Here is a 17,767-nt window from a genome sequence, read left to right as displayed (position 1 = left end):
TACTATTTGATCGCATGTATTGCTTCATTTGTTTGAGTAAATAGTTAAATAAGTAAATTATCAAATTTGCAAGATCCCTTAATCGATGGTTGAATTACCTGTATTAAGACAGTCTTTGTGGATATCAATTTCCAGGAGTTACAAATACAAAGATGAGTAGAGTTCTAGGATTATCAAGATTAGAGTGAAAAAACTACATAGTGCTTCATCCTTCTTAGGTAAGCATGATTTTCTTTTCCCATTTGATTCACTATTTTACTCAAAAATGTCATGTTTACTCCTTGATATGCTTCCTAATTTTTGAATAGAAGGTATATTCATTAATGTCCATTTACTTGTGTTAGTAGCAAGACCAAAATATTATTTCTAGAAATGTTAGGGTGAATATGTTCTAAATTTTTATTTGTGGTTTTTTTCTTATTAGGTGTTCATAGTTTTTCCTATTTTCCTTTAGCTTTATAAATAGATGGACATTAACTTTATCTTAGTTTATATCTTGAACTAAATTCTTTAATTGTGTAATGATAGAATGTTAGGTTTTTTAGATGGAGCAATATAATGTGGACGGAAGCATTTAGGAATTTTGAGCATTTTAATTTGGCCTACAAATATCTATTTTTGAAGTTTCTAGATTACTATAAATGTGAAGATAAATGTCGTACAAAACCTTTCTAGCTCACTTGTAAAATTCTCTATTGTTGCACATTTTTTGGTGCTATTTACTATTCCCCACCATGGTGATCATGGCTCTTGCCTTCAAATTGCTATTTCATTAGCAAGAGTCTTTTCCAATGCTTCATCCACCTTTAAGGCTCGCTCATCTTCACTTGCTTTACTCAAAAAAGAAAAAGGAAAATGACACTTTTTACGACCCATCTATGCTTCCATTTCATTTATTTGGTTCTCATTTGTTGAGTTATTTGGACTATGGAATAGTGGATGAAACTATATCATTATTTTCTAGATTTGTCTCACATTTATCTTAACTTTTTTCTATGACTTTAATTTTGTTTCAATTCCATGCTTATCATATATGTCAATTGTTGTTTTATATTTTTTCTCTAATTTTTCTCTAGAACTCTATTATTGTTTGCATTTATGCTCCAGGCATACTTGGTTTTTACCCCTCTTTAGTTTGATCAACAGTTGGAGTAAACAATTTTCCTCTTTTGATGTCATAAAGAAGAAGAGTAGTAAAACAATGAAAACATATCTTTGAAAGATCCATCCATTCCATACAATTCCTTCCATTATGATTTGAGGTTTTTGCATCTATGTTAATATAATCTGTCAATTTTGTGATCCAAATTTTTGTTGTGTGCATATTTAGCCCTGTTTTCAAAACTTTTTTTGGGCAGGTTGAAACACACAATTTTTTTTTCTATGCTCGGAAATGTATGAATGAAAAGCACACTAGGAAAGAAAACCTAGGGAAATAATTGTGCCACATTTCCAAATCAAGTGATGGTCAATCCACCCATCAAAGATTATAATGTTTTTGTTCTTTTAGACAATTTAATTCTAGGGTCTATTAGTCTTTGCAATGCATGTGTTTCTTTTGTTCTAATTGGTTGCTAAGAAACTCTACCCTAGACATAACATATCCTTGGTTTTTCTTTTGTAGCTATTTCATTTTTAACACTATTTTTACATTTTAACTTATGAAACCCATTGCTATTGAAGTAAAGCTGAATACATTCTTGTTACTCTAGACATAATCCATTAGATAGTCACAAATTTTTTTGTATAGGTCACGTAGTATAAATTTTCATTATATGATAGTACAAACTATTTGGTGTTGAAGTCATCATAATTTTATTGGCTTTTAGAAAAATATCTATCTAGGAAATTAGGTGATGTCTTCGATATCTGTGTCTAATGATTTTTTATATGCAATTGATTGATGACAACTATTTTGGAAAGAGATGTCTCTTTGTAAAATCTAGGAGTTTCCTGGAATACTTTACTAGGTAAAAGCTTAATCAAGCCTAATTATTTGTTGAAAAATGTCACTAACAATTTTTAGTAGCATGAAGATAACTTTTTTTGTGGCATGGAAATTAAAAATGGGACTAGATTATCATATCAAAGTGGTGATTCATTAACCCAAATTTGTTTTAGATTAAGTTTAGATTTTGATATTTTAGATATAGTGGGCTCTATACAATTAATGTTTTGGATTGATTATGTGTCCTTTATAATCACTCTTTGTGATGTAAATTGTACTTTCTCTTGTCTACATTGTCTAGCAAAATCAAATGATGAGGAGTTAAAACTCTTTACAATATACAAACTACATTAAAAATTGATTGTGACCTTAATTCAAACTACTATATAATAAGCAACAAGGTGGGCTAGGCACACACATAGTGAGATCAAGTGCTTGCTTTCTCTTGCCATGTGACAATAGTGGGCCTCTTGTCTAGTGGTCCCCCTTTTCATGCAATTGACTAACATGATTGATGATGACATCAAGTCATCATTTATCTTGTCAGCTTGATGACAGTGTATGTTCATGAAATGTGTAGAATAAACTTTCCACTATATTGTGTATAGATGTGTGGCCTTGTACAAGGGAGTTGGGGTCAACATAGGGTAGAGCTAGTTTCTTGTGTTTCTGGATTAGTGTAAATGACTCTTAATAGGGGTTTCTACAATCAAAAGAGTTGTCATTTGTTCTTGTGGATTAGATAGTGGGCCTTTTGCCTAGCATTTTCCTATTACATGCATTGGCTAAATGTTCTCTCTCATCATCCTGTTACCTCCATCATGAATGATGATTTTACCAAATCCAACCCCATTGATGGTTACTACTTGAGATTTTGATGTTGAGTAACATGAAATATTTTTGATCCATTGTGTATTTTGGAAGCCCATTTGTCGTGTTTCTGAAGCCCATTTATTAATCATATTTTGTAGGGAGAAAGTTTAAACTGTAATCACTACTCTTCTTTGAAAACTCATGTAATTTTTTTTTTAAAAAATTGCTATTTGGAATAGGTTTATATTATAATGCATCATTTTTTAGGAAACCCTTTTTGAAAATTTATGAGGGACCTCGTAATTTTTTTTAGAAAATTTAGATGGCAGTAAGTCAACCTTTTTTTAAAATTTTCCATGTCCATGAAGCTTTTATTCTAAAGCTTAATGCACAAATGTATCTCTAACTTATTTTATTCCAATATAGGAAACACATACATTTTTTAATTTTTTTTTGGCTTTGTGATTAACATAGATGTTTAGGGTTTTTCTCTTCCCGTATGTTTTATTTGGAAATAGATTTCATTTTTTTAGAAGTTGAAAACCTTTTCATAATTATATTTTTTGCTAGGTTTAATTTATAAAGCTTAACATTCATTTCATTCTTGTTATTTAGTTTTATTTCTATACAGTAATATAATTTTTTTTACGGGTATCTTTATTTGTGAAAGAGTTTATTATTTGGGATGTACTTAAAGATGCACTCATAGCTTTTTTTGGCTATTTTTGTTTGTAAGAAAATTTATCAATCTTTATATTGTTGATAATTTTTCCTTATGAATTCAAAGTGACTTGAAAGTGAAACCTTCTTTTACATATATATATATATATAATGAAACAAAATTTAAAAATTATTCTTTCATCTTCTGTTGCATGTTGTAAAATAAAATTGCAAGTGATCTTGTGCATATGTTGTAAGATACAATTTCATAGTAATATGCACTCAATCCAAAAAATGAAAATGATAAATGATGAAAATAAAAGTGAGAAGACTAAAATGGACATAAAAAATTTCTTGTTTATCAAACATCATTTAAGTATGTTTTGAAATTTTTATAACCACTTGATCTTGATCTCATTCCCTTGTTCTTTTGAGAAATCGATATATTAAATGCTGGCAAGGACTTTTCCCTATGACAAATAATCAATCACAAGGTTTTTTTCCCAATCTTTATTGAACAACCTTAATACCTAATACAAATTAATGTAACATCTATATGTCCCTAATTACACCAATAGGACATATAGTCATGGCCAAAGTTAACGCAATAAAGTTTGACTATCAGCATAAGCCCGCCCTCCACTTTAAGCCAATTTCATTTTGAATAATAGTTACAACACCCAAAGAAAGAGATAGGGACTCCTATAAAGATAGATGTATCAATACCCTCTATAAATTTACATCTCAAATTCTGTGTGGACTTTCATTCTAACAAGGCTAACAAAATAGGGAAGCAAAATTAAATTATGATTAGGATTTGTATTGGGTAACATAAGTATATATTATTGCATATGTCTAGAAATATGGTAGTTTTCATCCATAACTATTTTCTTATCTAATTTTGTAGATATTTCTAGCAAATTTGGACCTTTAAGAATGTGTGACTGAATTTTTATTCCATGTCCAGGCCCTTGCTAGGATTATTTAGTTACTGGTGCAATTGAATCAACACATTTGGAGAATGTGTTTGTTATTGAATGTCCAAATGTTGAGAAATATTTGTCATAGTTCTTAGTGAAGAGTTATTGTAGAATAAATTTGGATCAACACATTATGAAAATATTGTTTCTAAATTCCTAACCAATTGCATGGACCTCTTAGAAGATAGACAAATTGTGAAGCATCTGGCAAATGCATATGTTAAGCAGTACTTCAAGCCTCAAGAAGACTATGATCCATACATTGATGCATATGTTATAGAGATGAGAAATGACATTATAGGTGGCTTGTTCTCCCTAGAATGTTTAAGTTCGTGTGTTGTGATGACTTGTGTGTATAATATCTTAAAAATGGCGATCGATAGTCAATACAAAGCAATTGTAGATCATGCCTTAAATGCTCCACTTTTTAAAGCTTTCCCAGCAATCTGCTTTGAGAATCTTGGATGTATGCAATGCAATCATATTCCTCCAAATGCATATGTCTCCTCCTCTAATTACATCTTATGCATGAACTAGCTACTCATTGGCATCAATGATTTCTTCTTAGTTTATCAAAATTGAAATCAATTGGCCATCACTCGCTATCATGGATGACCTTGTCATTATTCTATGTATATAGTCCATAGCATATGAAATTGAAAGACAATAATGTGTATACACCTATGACCTTGTTAGAAGAATCAATGCTACTAATTCTATGAAAACTTTGCCACATATAGTAGACTATTGTTCTATAAATTTATTTGCACTAATGTTTAATTATTTCATGTTTACATAAAAATCAATGATTGTCAAATTTAATATATTCATCATATAGGGATATATTATTTATTGAGAATAGTAAAGGCAATCAGTTTTACTTATGAACATGTGAATCAGATAAATTTAGTCGACATGTGTGTTGTCTAATAAATATTGTGTAGTTTGTTACTAATATATCATTTCATTTTCCATATTGCGATATTTTATAGTATATTTTGTAACTAAAAGAAGACCTTTAAATGAAACATATATATAAACTACATAATTCCTATATGATTAATAATTGTATTATACATCATATTTCTTAGAGTCATCAACATTGATTAGAGAACTTGAAGTTCACAAAACATTTGAAGATAGAAACTTGAAGAATCTGGTATGTTTCCATGTGAATTCTTCATAACAACAATCTGATTTATATATTTACTTGTATTTCTTAAATAACCCTTATCATAACATGTTTAATGAGAAGAGTAATTTTTATGACCGCTTGTACTCCTGAAGTAGTTGGTATTTTAAATGATAGTTGTATTAATAGAAATGGAGAAATTTGCATGTAGAATTAAGTTGGTTTGAATTTTTTTGGTCTTGGAGAATATGTTTTCAATCCAATAAACATGACAACACAATATTGTAGAATGATGATGTTTATTACAATTTCAAAACCATATTATTATTAGCATATGGTATTGTTTGCAAATATCTACCTTTGATTAGTTTTTGTATTCATATGTACACAAATTACATCCTTTCCCACTTCAGAAACCTATTGTTTTTTTATGCTTGCTAGATTCTTATATGACTCTTTAGTTGTAGCAATATTGTAGAAAGATGGTGTTGATTACACTTTGTAAATCACATTATTATTAGCATATGGTATTGTTTGCAAATACCTTTGATTAGTTATTGTATTCATATGTGAAAAAAATTCATTATTCCCTACTTGTGAAACATATTGTTATTTATGCTTGTTGGATTCCTAAATGATTTTTCAGTTGTAGCATCATTCATTTTATCCAATTTTAACATTCCTTAGAAGCATTGCTTGAACAATGGATGAGTTTCTAGTTGATGGGTTATTTTACATTTTTTGATGAATACCATCAGCTATCTCCTCCAATTTCACATTGTTTAGAAGCATTTCTTGAACATTGGACAACCATGTTTGTTGTCATAAAGTGCAAAAATATTTATTTATTATTTCATTGTCCATTAGGAGATAATTTTCCAAAAAAAAGTGTGCAAAATGTGTTGCGCAAATGGTGTCAGTAAAATGTTGTGAAACTTGACCAAGCTTTCACAAAATAGTGTATTTGTAAAGGAATTTGCATTGACAAATGACAAATTGTTACTCAAAAGAGTCAAAAGACTACGTAAGACATGTTAATGAGTAGACAAGAGACTATGTCAACAACCTTACACAAAAAGTAAAACAAATGTGTAAAATGTTCTTCTTCAACATAATTGTTGTGCATCTTCAAGTGAGGGAAGTATATGTAAGCTGCATATCCTTTATAGTGGTTGCTTTGAAGCTTCAAAAAGAAATGCATATGTGTATAATGGTATCATTCAAAAAGTTTGATGTAGAATTGCTCCTCAATCATACAAGCATATTACCAAATGTAAGGTAAATATGCTTTGTAAAATTTTCTTCTTAAGCTTACAGACATTGCTTCAAGAAAGACAACTTCAGATGTGGAAAAAATTGATTTTCTCTACCTATCTACAAATGTATCAATTATTAATTCAAACTCAATTGGTAGGCCATTCAAATCACTAATTATCATACTATTAGAAGATAAGTGTTTAATTATTTATAATTATATGGTCCACTAGACAGATACCATTAGGCATGTTGTAACATAAGGTTTAACTATTCATAGGATAGGGTGGAAATGCTTTGAAGACATAACCATGGTATATAAAGCTTAAGGTTGCATAGGCAAAGAATTCTCCCATAGAAAATTATTGTGGTGATTTCTGAGAGCACCATGCCTCTACCTGAATTGTTCATGCTACATAACATATGCATTCTTCTGATGCTTTTCTTTACTATCAAGGAAACATCTTTTTTCATTTTCCTATTAGCATCCAATGTAATAATTTCTTATGTGACTTTCTACATAATTGAGAAATATATGTAGTGTGTGGAAGCTCAAAGAAGATAAATGGAAAGAGATACACATTTGGAGACTCAATGTTTCTACATTACATCTTCCTATAAGCTATGGCTAGCTAAAAATAATGGTAAAGAGAAAAGAAATGTTACAATAGTTATATTTTGAAATTTTCAAGTAGAGACATTGTTCTTATTAGTTGCACTATCATGTAATCCCCCTTGGAAAGATATGTTTGAAGTGAGCAATCACCAAACTCCTGAAATACAACTACTTTTGCATTCATCACACTCTATCTCTTCCTAATTGAAATGTGATTACTTCAACTACTTAGACTATTGGGTAATGGTAGTCCATAGTTTCTGTTATTGATCATTTCCAAAATATAATTTCAATTGGTCTAATTTTTTGTGCAATGCATTTACTTTGGACATTGTTAGTGAAATGTATAGATTTCAAGACTTGTAATAAAATCTATGCTACTATATTCAAAATAATGAAACCATGCTAAATGTTTTGCATTCTTCTACATGGCATTATGGTAGAAATATTTTACTATAATATATGTGTTTTTTTCCTCTATTAAATTGGTCTACTTTGTCTAAATTGTTCACTGTCTTTACAGATCCAAAAAATAACTATGGCTTGTTTGAAAGGAAAAATAATTTTTGATTTTGAGAAGGAAGACACATCCAATTTTAAAGAAAACAAAATCTTGTCTACCAGTTCAAAAAAAATTTGAAACATAGGAAATACAAGGGTGTTAGGAAATTTCCTTGGAGTCATTATGTTGTAGAGATAAGGGATCTAGAAACCAAGTGTTGCCAATGGCTTGGAACATTTGAAACACGAGAGGAAGCTATAAATTCATACAATAAAGTAGCACTCTCCATGAGAGGCATAAAAAAATGTGTGGATTGCTATAGAAAACCTATGGGAGAGAAAAATTGATGTACTAGTCAATATGAAGCCATTTGTAATAGAAAATTTGCTTTGGAAGACCCCAATACATGAAGAGAAAAACATAAAGCCTCATTATGAAATATCGACAACTATATCTGATGGAAAACTATCATAAACACAATCCCTAGATGATATCCCATTAATAGCAGAGTAGTATCTAATGTGCACTATGTAATGACACCTACAAAATTGAATTTCTATGTAGCCCAACACAGTAAAGATTGTCAATCATCAACAATTTTCCCTAACCAATATGGAACTAGTTATGTCCCACCATATACAATGTCATAATCAAGATTACTACAAAATATAGTTACCCAATACATTGCTGGAAATGATAATACATACACTATGTTCAAGTTAGACAATACTTGCAATGTGCATTAAAGCTTTCAAAACAAATCAACCTTAACATACAATTGCAATGTTGGAGATTCAAATTTGTTGCAAATTGCTATGGGAATTTTAAAATCTAAAGAATTTCACTAGAAAGGACTACAAGCAGAGAGTGATATTTCCTTTTTCCTTTTTGTTTCATTTTCTAATCATAGTCAATGGAGAACTTAATATACTCTAGTCAAGTAATTTGAATAATTTACAGAAATAGAATGTCGAAAAAGACATTTGAATATGAAGGATATCTAATTGTATTTTTCACATATTGTAGGGTATGGCAATATCAACAGGTGCAACATAGAACTAATCTTTCCATGGAACCCAAAAATTCTACCCATAGAATCATTTTCAAGCACCTATGATGTAAGTTTGTGTAATATGAATGAAACAAAGGTGTATAGAATTAATTTTGTTAATGTGACAAAACCAAACAAAGGGTGTGCAACACATGCATCTATTCTTCTAATAAATAATGTTGATAAGAAATAGTTGTCAGTTACTAACAAGATAATTCTAGATATTGGTATTGTAAAGTGCAAGTTTTCTGAAATTGAAAATGTTATAAATAATATATAAAGCACACTCCTCAAAGATATACCTAGATCTATGCATCCACAATGAAATGTTTGGGAACATAAAAAGGTTATTGCACATAGGCCATAATCTTTGAAGCATTATATTCAACCCTCTATAATGAGTTTCAATAGAACTATTAAAATTCTTGCACACATTGGAAGTAATCTTGCAACATTGTATTCAAGTCTCTATATTGAGTTTCTATACCACTATTAAAATTCTTGCAAACATATACACATATGAAATGCAATAGAAAAAATGTAGAATTTATGATACAATTTTTTTAAAATTCCTTTTCCTGACTATGTATAACATTGGTTTCAAAAAGTTTAAATAGAAATATAGTATGATAGATTATGAGTAATACATATTCAAATGTGGAAAACATAAATTCTTATCTTTTTTCAATTAGTAAAAACTATTTGTGTCCTCATATTTCTAATTTTTGTTAAAATATGAACATTTACATAGACTGCTTTATATGTTTGAAGAAGATTTTAAACATAAGTATTGGTCACAAAGTTACAAAGTGAAATTAAAGAAAACTAATGAAGTATGTGTGCTTCATGCACAGGGTAAGAAATGATAGCTAAGAATTAACAGAGTTGTCACAAATATCTAAAGAAGCTAACTACTTTTGTGAAATGCATTTATTCCACTTAGTATATAAATAATTATCATTTCTTAAAAATTACTCCTTATCGGGTGCATTAACTACAATTACACATTACCAAAGAATATTTATAAATTGCAACTTGTAATGAAGAAATGTTCGCATCATGAAGATGACTAATCAAAATCAACCGTGCAACATTGATATAGAGTTGGAAAAGCAAGGACTATTTAGAGTACAAGAATTCAAATACAATGTTGGTGAGTTGAATATTCACTTCACTTTACAAAAACTTCTAGAGACCTACAAAATGGTACAGTAGACTACTTTTTAGTATGCCTTAAAAAAGAAGTTCTAGAAGAAATACATGCATATAGTCATGAGTTGCACCCTCTTCTCATCAAATACCTCCATAATGTAATTGACAAGAACTCTTGCAAAGAATGTGTCTATCTAAAAAAGAACAAAACAATAGTAAGGAAACTAGTTTATGGGGAGACATATTTTGCATTCACTAGCTTTCAAAGTGGTTAAATATTTGTACCTACATCTTCTCACTAAAAATAGGAAAGCAATACCTAGACTTCAATCAAACATTGAACACAAAACCATATTGTATACTATTTCATGATACAAATCCTCATAGTGGACATTTTGAACCTCTAGTATAATTGGAAGGGGTCCAATGCATAAACCATAAAATTAATTCACATAACTTTAGAGAAATGCCTACTAAAAATATGGACACCTTGAAAATTCATAATATTAGGGAACAAGAAAAGAAAAGAGGTAACAAAAACTATAAAAAACAATAGAATATATGTACTACTAAGGAAATCATTCCACGATCTCTCATAAACACCAAAAAATTCATCCGATCTAAAATGATAAGCAATAAAGGAATTAGTCTAGAATGCAATAAAGTGAATTTGAATAGTAATAAAAAATAATGCGATATTAATGCTCTACCTATATCACCAAAAACTAATAGTTTAAAAATAAAGCAAAGAAGATCAAAGAAGACAACAATGGAAAGATATGAACTTCAAATAGAAGACACTCCAAAATATACCTATCCAATTTGTTACATTTTGCATTTCAAAAGAGATATCAAACATGTGAGAGCAAAGGAAAAAGATATATACAAAATGTTGATCCAATGTAATTACCCAAATGATGATACAAACATATGTAAACATGTGATAAATCTTTCAAATAGTCAACACTTTCGAAGTTTGCAACACTAGAAAACTTTGGAATAAATAATCCTTTGCAACATGTGAAATGTCTAAGTCAATTGGAGGAAAGACTTGTTTCCTTGAGAATTGGTTTTGCACAAATATGGGAACTAGGACATAGAAAATCACAAATGGGTCTAACTAGATCATCATAAATGTGCCTGTCAATTTGAAATTTGTGTAGAAGGCTTTGCCCCTATCATTGAATAGCACATCAATAGTTGCAGTCTCCCTTAAGCAATTACTCAAATATAAGAGTGTGTTTCAAAAATGAATGGTAAGACCCAATATTATTATGTAAGCTCTTCATGAATTGTCATTGACAACATTGTATAAATCACAAAATGTTGAGATTAGTGATGTATGGCTGCAATTACTGGAGGAAGAGAAACAAGTTGAAACATTAAGTGAATCTATGTCATCTAATTCCAATTTAGAAAGTGATAGCAACAATATTGATCCATCAGAGACACTGATACATAGATTTATAGATTCAAGAAGCTAAAAAAACATGGATGACAAAATTATTGAAATAGCACCTACTCAATAATCTTATCCAATATGAATATTCAATGATAAACATGTTGAGGAAATGAATTTTCCTACATTATTTTTTGGAGAACCACACAATACTTATATTGTAGAAAATTTAAGTTATCAGAAAGTGGCACAATGGGAACTCTTAAACTATCATCATAATTATGCACTCCATACAACAAATATTTTCTTCAAAGAAATCAAGATATTGATATATCAAGTGTTATCAACAATGTGGGTTAGAATAAAAAAAGGTCAACTTAAATGTAAGAAACTCATTGTGAGAGATGTTAAAAACAAACCAAACTTGGAAAAGGTACTGAAGTCAAACATTGGATATGTTGATTTCAAAAGAATATGAATATCTCCAAACTATTTCCAACAACTAAACAGAAATTTTTTTCTATGATACGTCAATTGAGACCAACAACTTTTTTCCTTACTTTTACAAGTGTTGTACAGAATTGGGAACCATTAATGAAAACTCTACATGCCTTGCACAAAATAGATGAATCATAAGCAGAAAATAATGAAACAACTTGCTAAAATAATACCAACATAAACACCCTCATTCGCAAAGAGCCTATTACATGTGCATGTTATTATCAACATCGAATAAAAGCTATCAAAAAATTAATAATGAGTGATGTCTCCTTCTTCAATAGAGTTTCAAATTTCTTCTCTGTAACACAATTTTAGAATAGAGGTAACGAACATGACCATCTCTTAATTTGGGTAGAAAATGCCCTAATCTATGGGAGAGAAAGCAATATAGACATAGTTAATTTTTTTGATAAGTACTTAAGCTATAGTATAGAGAACTTAGAACTATCTCAAGCAAAATTGTATATGCATCATCATAAAAAACAATACAAAAGGTCAGCAAGAAGAACATGTTGATACAACTTCCCTATCCCTCCCTTTCCACAAATAATGATACTTGAACCTCTAGTAGAAAGATCTAATACAACATCAAAAAATGCAAAAAATATATTCTCAAGACTATAGAAAGAAAACTATGATAGTTCATGTGCATATGATATGTTTCTCAATGACCTTCAATTAACAGAGTAAAACTACATCAACTCAATTAGATCAACATTAGATAGGCCTACTCTATTTCTCAAAAAAAAACCTTTTCAAATATGGAATAAGAGTTTCTCAAAGAAAATGCCATCATTGTGGAGAGCAAACACAGATACACAAATTGTACTTAATGCATATGTCGCAGCTATGTATTGTAGCTCATATATGGCAAAAGTAGACAAATCAATGACAAATGCATTCAAATAGATTTGAAATTAGCACCAAAGAAATAATATAGGTACACTTCACATGATAAGAAAACTAGGAAATGCTTTACTTAACTTGCAATAGATGTTAGCACAACAAGTTGCACATTTGATCCTCTCAATGCCACTCAATCAAAGTTCCAGAAGGTGTATATTCATTGACACAAGACCTGACAATGACCACTTTTTTTTTTCTTAAATCTATAAAAGAATTGAGGAATGATCTAGATGAATCTAATAATATAATGAAAAAATCTACACCACATTACTATGCTAACCGTTCAGAAACTCTACAACACATATGCTTTCCTAAATTTGTTTCAGAATATAACAGAACTAAACATCTTACTAGGAAAAAAAAAAAAACCTACTATAATACATTTTATGAATTAAAATATCCATACTGATCTAGAAAACTACTATAGAGAACAAGTCCTACTATATGCTCCATTTATAATAAATTTTCAAATGACCTTAGAAAAATTTAGGTGTTGGAAACTAGAATATGCATACCATAAACAAACAGTTATAAGAAAGCATACAAAGTTCTGCTACAATATCAATAACAAATGGGGAGCATTGAAGAAGAGGAAAATGAACTACATTTCAAAGAGTCTACTAGAAAAAAGTGAAAGGAAGAAGAGAAGATTGACATAACACCTAAAAATTATGACATATTGAAAGATATACCAACAAACTAGTATAAAAACATATGCACAATATCAAATGTCGAATTTGAGATAGCCAAAAAACCTTAGATAATGAATAACATTGATCACTTCAACTTACATTTAACACTTAATACTGAGCAGCAAATGATAGTTAAAGACATCATAATGAGGAAACAAAAGAATAGAGCCATGCCAATACACCTTTTCTTAATAGGAAATGTTGGCACTAGGAAAATATTTATTGCTAAAGCTATTTACCATGCACTCATATGTCTATATAGTAATGACATCAATGATGACCCAGACAAACCTAAGGGATTGATAGCTGCATATACAGGAAAAGATTCCTATAACATTAGCGGTGTCACCATACATTTTTGTACTATACATACCATTCAATAAGTCTAAATTTATCCCTTTAAATAGTGATACACTTTAGAAGATGTGCAAACATTATTGCCACCTTCAAATCCTACTTATACATGAGATATCCTTAGTGGGATCCTCTTTCTTGAGATACATTGACTTACATATGCATGACATCATGCAAAAACCTACTACTTATTTTGGAGGATTGGACACAATCTTCTATGGTGACCTATACCAAGTGTTACCAATTCTAGATTCAAATGTCTTTGAAAGAAAAGCAACAACTAAAGAATTAACGCCCTACAATTTTTGGAATGAAAATATAAAGTGTTTCTCTTTGAAAAAAATAATGTTTCAAAAAGACCCCACATTTGTTGACATTATAAATAGAATTCATATAGGTAAACAAATGCTAGAAGACATAGAATACCTTAATGACCACTGTGTAAAATCCATACCAACTAACCCCTACCTTTCCTTTCTTGTACTTTAGAAGATTGGATGTAGATAAACATAACAACAAGATGTTATCAACCACGCCCAAAATTACAATTACATTGAGAGTTATTGATGATTTCAAGGAATAGTATAATGCAATATGAAGATATGCTCATACAATAGCCCTTCCTACTGAAATAAACATGAAGGAAGGAGTCCTTCTAGAAATATATTTAGGAAACTACAACACCCAAGATGGTATTGTGAATGGCTTTGATGGTATTTTCAAATTATACACTACAAATGATGAGCACAATATTGTATGGATCAAATTCAATGATGCAAACATAGGCCACCAACAAAAAACAATGTATATTACATACTACAATGATGAAATTGAAGAATACTAGGTACCAATTTGGCACATTACGAGACAATCCTTAAAATTTTCACAAATTAAAAAAAAACACATGGAAATAATTTCCAATACAACTTGCATGTGCTTGTACTATCCACTGATCTCAAGGGCTAACAATGGGGGAACTTTCTTTCAATCCAACAAGAGTTAAACATCATGGCCTCACATATACAACCTTGTCATGAACAAAGAAAAATTGATTAGTTATACTTGGTGAAGCCTCTTAGACTGAAAATTTTCAAAGTGAAGAAAAAAATAATTATAGAAATGGAACGACTAAATACAATCACACAATAGAAACTTCAACATCATCACATATGTTTGGAATCATTACAGCACTTGACTATTTTCTCACTAAACACACATGGATATCGTGCACATTTATTTGACCTCTCAAATGACTATGATATCATCTCTTCTGACATTTTATGCCTACTAGAAGTCAACGAAAAAATTGATGACCCCAAACCTTTTAGTGAAAAATACAACTACCTTTTTATTCATGGTATCCATGGTTTAATAACTTTAACAAGAAAAGAATTATTAGCAAGCAAGATCCAAGAACATATTACTAAAAATGTAGAAATACTGATAATCAAAATTAAAAACATCAACAATACAATAAATATTACCAACTTATATGCAAGGTCAAACCTTGATATAATTGAGATACAAACAACTCTAAATTATGTACTCAATAACATAGACCCAAATAACATATTGTACATATTAGGAGATTTCAATATAAATATGCAAACAAAAAGTAACCAAGCTAAAACTCCTAACAATTACATGCAATACCCCAAACTTAAATTCCTCTTAGAACTTACAAACAACATTAACTCTCCACTTATTGACCACATTTGGTCGAACATAACCATAAACATATGCAATATTTACAAATCGAAAGCATACTAGACTAATCACCTCTCAACAATACTAAAAATCCATCCAACAAATGACAACTACCCACTTCAAACAATAATACATGATGATTCAAGTAAAAAAAAAATCATTACTCTTTGAAGAATGATATCAATTACTGCCTCTTGTAGATAATATTTTCAATCAAATATACTATTTTTGTAAGAACAAAACTCCTCCATGATCTTAGACAATGATAAACTATAGGTTTACAATAATTGTTCTTTAGTTTGTAGGAACTGATAGAAGCAACCAATATGTAAGAAATCAATGGAAAAAATGCTTAAGGAAAAGTGGAAGCACCCAAAAGAGCTAGAAAAACCACTCAGCTAAAGCAAAACCAAATTGTCAAAAGGTAATTAACTTATTACTTCAAATTTGACGGATAAATTAACTGATCAGTTGTAACTTGTTTGAAAATTGTTTGTCCACATACAGGTCCAAGGTAAAAATAATTCCTCCTATTCCAATTAAGGATCTCAATGAAAGGAAAAGTGGCAATATATTTGAATGGGATGTTTTAGTTATCTATAAAGTCACACTTGGCAAGGTCAACAAGACACGGGAACTGCTCCATGCTAACGTGACAAATATAAAAGTAGAGATGAAAATTATAGTCAATGTCATAGATGCTTTGGTACAACAATATGAAGACAAATTCATCATAGGCATGGGCCTATAGATTACTAAATTTGATCTAGCACCCAAATCTAACTATGATCGAGGAGATTGTGACTATATTATTATCATCAAAGATACAACCACACTTGAAACAATTCCCCAAATTTGCAATGAATACAAATTCATACCTAGTTCTACAATAAGCCAACTCCTAAAAAATCCTAGTGACTATCCAATTGGCACTATTGGAGCACTAGTTTTTGGAGCAAATAAAATAGGGACACTAGCAACTTTTGAGTGCAAAGATGGGAATATCGATGAGGAAAGGGCATAGGTCATTACTTCACTTCATCTTATTTTAATTTTTGTAAAAAAAATATAAAAACTTTACAAAAAATAGATGAAAAAAAATTATGTCAAAACTTCCCCCCTGCCTAACATTGAGATAGTCATGTATCTTGAAATACATCCATCCCTTGCTCACTACTACATTGTAATAGATGCCCAGTTGAAGTAGAATGAGACTCCTGCACTTCTCTTTTAGAACAATGTCACAAAATTGGACGAAAATAATACATTCCACATAGGATCCTCTACATACATCTACAAACTAAATGATACCACAATTTTTGAAATGTTCAACAAATTATTACAGAAGACATATTAGGTAAAAAAAAAATTGATACAGCTTTCATTCCAGTGAACTATTTATGGAAAAAATATAAGAGGTGACATTGATGAATTTGCAATAGGTGTGTGGCATTCTCAAGGTCATCAATCCTTTCTCAAATCCTTTCATTGCATTTTGCACATAATACAACTATAAGTTTGATGGTTTTGGTATTCTCAAAAATAGATTTGATCATTGTGTGAAATGTGACAAAGATGTTGCCCATGTACACAAGATCCATCTAAAAATGATGCTCAATAGTGTAGGTAGGAAAACAATATATTGTTCAATTGATCATCTAATAATTGAGAAGTTGATACATGCCATTAGAAGCATTAAATATGAAGAGTACCTGCAAGACAAATCCAAGGTAGTCTTTTGTCTCTATGAAATATCATTGAAAGGAAACTACACCCTCACCCAAAACAATGTTGTCATACATGCCACTATCTTCAAAGACCATGAGTAGGTAGAATAGGTAATAAGTTTGAATGTATATTTTACCAATGATAGAAAACCAATACATTGTTCAATAAGGAATTTTTTTTTTTAGAATCTAACCAAAACTATTACCTTCCATACACTGTAGGAGGCTACCCAGTAGTAGGGGATTGGTATAGTGGACTGATATATTGGCAACATCAATTTCATCTAGATAATATGATTGGCTGCCACCTACTATAACACAATAGTTTGTAGTAGGTGGCAGCCAATCATATTATCCAGATGAAATTGATGCT

This window comes from Cupressus sempervirens, chromosome 5 (assembly GCF_028749045.1).
Source record: "Cupressus sempervirens isolate cs-2001-9-10 chromosome 5, ASM2874904v1, whole genome shotgun sequence".
Classification (NCBI taxonomy): Eukaryota; Viridiplantae; Streptophyta; class Pinopsida; order Cupressales; family Cupressaceae; genus Cupressus; species Cupressus sempervirens.
This window is presented reverse-complemented; position numbering follows the sequence as displayed.